Consider the following 7807-nt stretch of genomic DNA (forward strand, 5'->3'; position numbering starts at 1 on the left):
GTTATTTTATTCAAACTGCAGTAAAATAACCCAAGATATAAGATCCCACGCAACGATAAGGTAACAATTGAGCGTGTCCCTCGATTCTGAAATACTTTAATTATAGCTTAAGACATCTGCGTGTTCCAGAGTCTTTCAAATAGCTATAACGTTATTATGTGTGTTTGTATCAGTCAGAGAGCTGAATGAAATTAAAACTGCAGTAATTAAAATAACCATATTAGAATGAATATCCTCCTCATAGAGCGATGAGCGTGGTTCTAACGTTATTTATCTGATTCACCGTGCGTGTTCCACGGCGATGCGTGATAAACATCATAAGTATAACCTTATATTTGTCCGACTCAGTGCGTGTTCCACTGGGACGAATATTCTCCTCACAGATTAGTCTTTGTTTCTCAGGTTGTCTGTGCGTGTCCCACGGCAATCCCAGTGATAAACTATAAGCTTATGTGTCTGTTCAATTAATTCTCGTGTAAACACTGCGTATGTCCGAGTATAGTTGAATAGGAATTATTTAAAGTTGTGTTCAAGTAAAGCTTGACGTTGAAACTCAACCAACAGTTAAAAAAAAAAACCCTGTTGTTTTTGTGTGCTCAGATAACATTGCACAGAGACGATCCGCTGAGATCGTTATTCCATCTATTATACAGCGCAAAGCTGCTGTTGCTTCCTTTAAAGTTAAAACTCACTCTAAAAAAAAAAAAGGAAAAACTGAGTGAAGCCCCACGTCGTAAAACAGCTACGAGTGGTGTCCTTTAGTGCACAGTTTGAAATGCGCCGTCATTTCACGTAATACGACTGTACGTGCATATTCTCCAAACATTGCTGAAATGTGCCGACATTTCATGTAACTGCTTATTTGTTTACAAACTGCAATTCACAGTTCGCCCACTAGCGTTTGTTTTGTCGCCATAGTTACAATCGTGACACGGAAGTCTTAACCAACGCTTCCGGGAGAACTCTGACCCCAACGAACCCTTTGGTGGCTAGGCTAGCTAAGCTAAAGCTAAGCTAAGTAGTTGTTTACCATTGAGGCCTAACCTATGCTAAAGCCTTAAGCATTATTTACGGTTATCATTAATATTAACATCAGTGGTTAAATACCGTGTCTGTTTGAACAACGTTAAAGTGATTTAACCATTTAAACACCTCGACTGTTACACCTGTTGGTTTTTCTTCTTTCCTATTTTACCTGTCTCATACTTTACCCATATTTTTCTGTGAAAAGGAAATTTCGGTTCACAATTATTAATTTCATTTGCCTGCATTTTACTTGAAAAGGAAATACTGGTTTATGATTATTAATTGCCAAATTCTAATTTGATTTAAAAAAAGGGAAATATTAAATCAAGATTGAAGTTTTATTTTTCTAAACAGGTAATTTCTAACGATTTCTAGATTTATTTTTAATAAATCTAATTTCATAATTCTCATAATTTCTAAATTTCTCTTTTAGATTTAATCACTTCAGGTGAATAAGTCTTAAACTTTGGAAGTTAAGTAAACTTATTCAACCAACATTTCCCTATTACAAATATTGTTAGACTCATGCTTGCTCATTTATTATTGCGGTATATCCTCCTTTTCCAGTTGTGGTTATAACCTTAACCATTCTATTTTACTTATTTACCTCTGTATTTAATTCCCCTTTTTCTTATTTTGTCCATCACATTATTACTTTCTTTCATCTTTATTACCTTTTCCTTTCTTTTGATTCCTAGCTTGGGAGTGAAACACCTGAGCCTCAATAGGAGACATTGGCATCTCACTACAAGTTTCAAATAAATCAGAGAGAACCCTCTCTTACAAAGTTTTATTTTTGAATGTTTAGTTGTTGGCAACTATCAATTCTATACTTTTAGTTCGACAAAGGCTCCAGAGCCATTTGTGGATCCAATCTCCTTCCCTCCTTTCCTTCTTACATCCTTCCTGTTCTGTCCTGCTTTCCCATTCTTCACATTTGTAGGGAACACACCTGGAAGAACCATAAATCGAGTCTAAAGAAAGAAAGATAATCTTCCCAAAGAAAACAGTCATTAGGTATTTGATTTTCAATCAAACCCTCTCTGTTCTCCATACTCTCCCTGCATCTGTAAACGCAATTTACAATTTGACATCTTATCCAAGATCAATTAACAGAGACAAGTGTTGAGCAACCGTCGCCTTCAAAGCATCCCAGCAGAGCTGTAAGCGGTCCAAACTGAAGGTGTGTCAATCCTGTCAAACTTAGAAAAAAGGTATCAGCATTATTATTGTATTATTTTTCCTTGTAAACATAAACAATAATATTGTTTACCTTTCCGGAAACGGATTCTCACCGATAGGAAGCATTTAAAAAAAAAAAAAAAAAAAAAAATTTCTCCTACTTAAGAATTTTCTTTCTTGTTATATTGAAATTGGTTTTAACCTCTCTCTCTTTTTCCCTTACTCAGTGAGTGACATAGTCCTCACAGCACGAGTTTAAACCAGCTTTTCATTGATAGAAAATATTTATAAAAATATTTCTCCCATTGAAAAAACAAAAATCCTTTCAATTGAGATTTGTTTTAACCTTTTTCTCTTTTTTTCCCTCACTCAGTTGAGTGACGAAGTTTCTACCAACACTTAGACATTACAACACTTCACTATTTGTTGTACAGTCACTTAAACGACACTTAGCTGTTCAACCACATAGGCTTACACCCCACACAGATCTGTGTCAGTCTCTTCACCCCAGCGTGCCAACATGTCGCGGACAACAAACCCCACTGACGTGGACGCCATGCTCAGAGGCATTACAGACTGCCTCACACCAAAGACAATTGAACTGTTATTATTTTTAATAATAATCATAATTCTGAGAAGACTCCTGACACATGATTCAAGCCAGAATCAGAACCACAACCACGTGGAACTAACCAAGATCATCTGTTCCCTAAGCAATGCCTTCACAGCCCAGCTGACACTAAGCGACAAGCACCTCCCCCACCTTCAGGAGGAGCTGACACGTGCCCAGAGCCGCATAGACAAGCTGGAAGTGAAAGTCAAGGATGACTTCAAGCGTCAGACCACTGAGTTCCTGAGAGAGCTGATGCACACTCAACGCTGCACAGACCAGCTCAAAGCGAAAGCTCAAGTGCCTGACGAAGAGGAGCAAGAAACAAAGAAACAAGTTGACAAGCTCCAAGAAGCCCTTGCAGTCACTGAACGTGACAAACAAGAATTAAAGACTGTCCAGATGCACCTGGTAAACCAACTCCAGGCTGCTGAACATCAGCTAGAGAAAGCCAAAGCTGACATTAAAGACAAGAACTCTGAAATTAATGCTCTGAAAGACCACCTGGAAAGGTGCAGTGCTGACATTGACCATCTGACCCAACAGCGAGATGACGCCAACGACGAGCTCTACGCGGTCAGAGATGAACTCCAGCACATTTTCCAACAGAAACCAGAGCCAAGAAGGGAGAGACCTCCCTCAGCATCACCACTGCTGAGCAGAACAGAGTCCTCCATCCAAGAACTGGCATACAGGGAAAGAAGTGAATGGCCACAACCCAAAACGTCACAGGCCTTCACCACAGAACCGTTCACTGCCAACAAACAACGAGAGCTCATCCAGGCAGACTCCAAACCTGCACAGGGGATGACCTTTAAAGATCTCAACCAGCTGGTTAAGAATATCACTCAGTTCAACCCGAACTCCACGGAGGGCCAAGACATTGAAGCCTACATCCGAGATATCAACTTCCACCTAGAGGTGAGACCACATGTGACTGACAGAGACAGGTTATACCTCCTCCGATCCACATCCGGTCCAGAGGTACGAAGCTTCCTAGACCGACAACCTGCTCATGTCAAGTCAAACTTCCAGCTGCTATGTGAGACACTGATTAAGGAATTCACAGGCCCAGAGTCGGAACACGGTGTGTTAATCGCCTTGGAAACCAAACAAGGTCGACATGAGACTCCCCAAGCCTACTACCACCGTTTTCGACAAGCTTTCTTTGGTGCACATAACTCACCTGAACATGAAGAGGATGTGAATTTCAAAACCCTTTTTCTGAGGAACCTGCATCCCGGATTGAGTCATCATCTTCATGTCATGGCCAGCGCAGACACAATGACAATTCAACAGCTACGTGACCTGACGCACAAAGCCTACATCAAACAAAAGATGTCCTCAAAGAAAGGTTTGAAAACATCCACAGTGTCAAACTCCTTCAGCCAAGACACAAGCTATGCACTGGAAGACACCCAGTGGCAGGACAACACCACAGTCCTTCGCAAGGTGCACAGAGAACGTGACCCCCAGGCCAATGACAGCTACCACACCAACCGCATGGAAAAGCCATGGGACCAGCCACGCTTCTCAATGAACCCACAAGAAGGAAACAACTGGAATCCTAACTGGACATCCAAAGGCTGTCAACCAACGCATCCAAAAGCATTCAATGTGAGTAATCGACGACGAAACTCACCTCGGCACCACTCAGTCAAACACAACACTGAGTGTGCCCAAGAACAAGACAGTTTACCCTCAGAAGACATGGAGCAACTAATGAGGCAAATGAAAGTGTTCATAGAAAACAAGCTGAACACGAATGACCAACAAGATGAGTCAAATTCGCTATGACTAGCGATGGAACGGAAGACCAATGATCATCTGGTACACCTTCATAATGAAGATGACGACCACCTGTTCTACAACAACACAGAACAGAGGGGTCTCTCAAAGCCAACCACTGACAAACACCCAGAGGTACCAGAAAACACCACACTGGCTTCCCATCACTCACAAAGAAACCATCACACAAGCTCCAAACTCAAGAACCACGTGTGTGCTACAGTAACCACGGTAAGCACAGAAGGTCAGAAAGTCTGTCACAACCAGAAGGCATCAGAAGAGGAATGCAACAACGGAGACAAAGTTTTGCACCACAGCGTCACGCTTCCATGCCAAACTGCCTCCCAATGTCTGCCAGAGAACTTCCTGCCTTACTGGACTGACCCCCAGCAGATCATAGAAGATCCCTTTCCTAAGGCAAAGATGCAACCAGCCAATCTTCATCTAAGCTCATCAAAGCTAAGCCAAGAAGCACGTGGGCAAGCCTTCAAGAAAAGGGGGGAGCAAAACAGACTGAGTCAGATCTGACCATACACACATACATACATACATGCCTACATACATACATACATACATACATGCACTACACTACGCCACTAACATGCTCACTAACACGTAGAGGTTAACCACATCTACCATGGAAAACATTCAACAAACATGTTTTCCCCACAGGTAGAAAACTAACTTCAGAAACTAGCTTAACGACTTAGCTACACTTACCATAGGAAACATACTAGCTATCCATCCAACAAGTAGAACACCTCTCATTACCCTGTGATACCTGACACCTTAGCTGCGCAACAGTAGTTATAAGCCATACTAGGAACACTCGATTGTTTTGTTTTACCTCTTCCTTAACTTTCCTTCTTCTTGTATTAGGTAAAATGCATGTCTACCCCCTTAAGGGTCAAGGTCATGGTAGTAGGATTGACGCACCACGCCTGACACTTGTAAGCCGCCTTAAAACGAATGTGAGCCAGAGAGCTCCATGCATGATGGGTCACATAATTGTTACCACAAATTATGTCACCAGAAAATAAAAGGTAAAACGTCTTAACGTAAAACAACTTAGAAGAGAAGATAACAAACAAACGTAATCACAGAATTTGATCAAAGAATCACCGTACCGAAACAAATTAGAATAACAATCCCAAAATTTAAACTCTATTCAATATAATAGACCATATTGAGAGAATGAACTTGAAATTTTAATACTTAAGTAATCTAATGCCCTGCACCAGTACAGTGACCAGTCATGGAGGTGTTGTCTTGTTGTTTGCTTTGTATGTGTCTGTTTCTTCTACCCGTGTTTCTCCAGCGTTCACCGATGTCTTCATCTTAACACATCGCCGTACGAAGAGGGGATATGTAGGATTGAGTGCGAAACAAACACAAATGAATCTTCCAGGTGAATTGTTCAAACATAATTTCTCACAGAACTGAACATTCCAGACACCAAATCACCAACCCCAGAGCCATAAAAGAAGGCTCCAGCCAGCCAGTCTCCGCTGACCAACGAAAACCCCCAGCTAAGAACTTTATGGCCATGCAAGCTTCAAAGAAGATGAGCCCAACTAAAAAAAAAAGAACTGGTCAATGTAAGATAGCTTGGAAAAGAATGATTGGCTCAGAGATAGCACAATTCAGCCCGATCAAGATAACAGCAGAAGCTGCTCGAGCCCACAACATTCCAGACCCCTCCTTAAGGACCTCTGATAGACCTCAGGGTGTAAAATCGTTTCAAACCACAGAACTGAGATTTTACCTATAACATACATAAAATCATTCAAGAACAATTTTCAATGGACTTATAGATCAAGCATCATGCAACGACATGATTCTATATTGTTCCGACAATAGATGGGTGTATCTGATATGCTTAGATGCCATACAATTCATGTAATTGTTATTATTGTTAGATGTTTGAATGAAAATGTGTTGTGTTTCATATCAATATTATCGTATGTTCTTAATTCAAAGGATGGCTTGATTGAAATCTGTGGAAAATGTTTCGGATTCTTATAATAGTAATAATGTCTTAGCTGTGGCCTCTGTACTCTTTGCTAGAGCTTAGAGAGTAAGGAGAGCACAGATAAGCTTGATTTATGATAAGAAGTGAAGAGAACGCCACCTCCTAAACAAAGACAGTGTCTAATTGGTTAGAACTGATCCAGGAGGCTGGGCGGACATTTGAGTTTAAAATCTTAACACCAGAACAAAGTTTAGAGTTTTTAGTGCAGAACCAAAAATGCAGCGGGAGATGAAGATCTAAGACCGACAAGTAACCATGTAAAACGCGCAGACGAAATAACCCAAATCAAGATCTGAAGAACATGGGTTAAACAGCTTCATTCAAGCCATCATCTACTCTTCTCAATTTCCTTTCTTTTCTTAGTTTCCTTTCTTTTCCGTTGTGAGTCTCGGTTCTAAGTTAAGTTTTGCGACAAGATTTCGAGCCACGTTTCTTCTGCAAAGCCAGCTTCAAACAAAGACTTTCATTCCGCCAGCACGCCACGTGGCTGACCACATGACCCAGACATCAGGCACGCGGAGACCAGCCAACGAACGGACCGGGAAAACCCTTTACACGCAACAAAAGGGAATCCCCAAAAGCAAAGACAAGCAAGTACTGCCTCCAGACTCTTAAACTGAACTGGTGTATTTGATACTGATTTAATAACCTAGGAAACGATAAAAGGGTTAAACTAATGATTGATGGTTCATTCAGGTTGTGTTTTATAAGTGCATAGAAACTTGGGATTACATCATCTCACTCTTAAACTCACTCTTAAAAACTTAATCTTTCCTTACTCTCTTTCTTTCTGCAACGCGTATGAATGTGTGTGTCTGTGTTAGATATTAGTTATGTGTTAGAATAATCAATAAAGTCTTGTTTGTATTCTAAAGAGAAATATTACTTGTGTTATTTTGCTTACAAATTTAATGTCTTAAACTTCTGATCTAAGTTACCTTGCTAACTATATAGTGTTTCACTATAGTTCGGATATTTATATCCGTTGCAGAGTTGATAGTTACAGCCAGTTCAAATGAACCGCGAACGAGTCATTTGCTCGGTTGTAATAAGTGACTCTTTTGAATTCCCTATAAATTAATTAATAATTCCTTTGAGCTAAATTGTAATCACTACAAATTACAAATATCCTACACTCTGTAAAGCTGCTTTGAGACAATCTACATTGT

Source organism: Squalius cephalus, assembly GCF_949319135.1.
Source record: "Squalius cephalus genome assembly, chromosome: 22".
NCBI lineage: Eukaryota > Metazoa > Chordata > Actinopteri > Cypriniformes > Leuciscidae > Squalius > Squalius cephalus.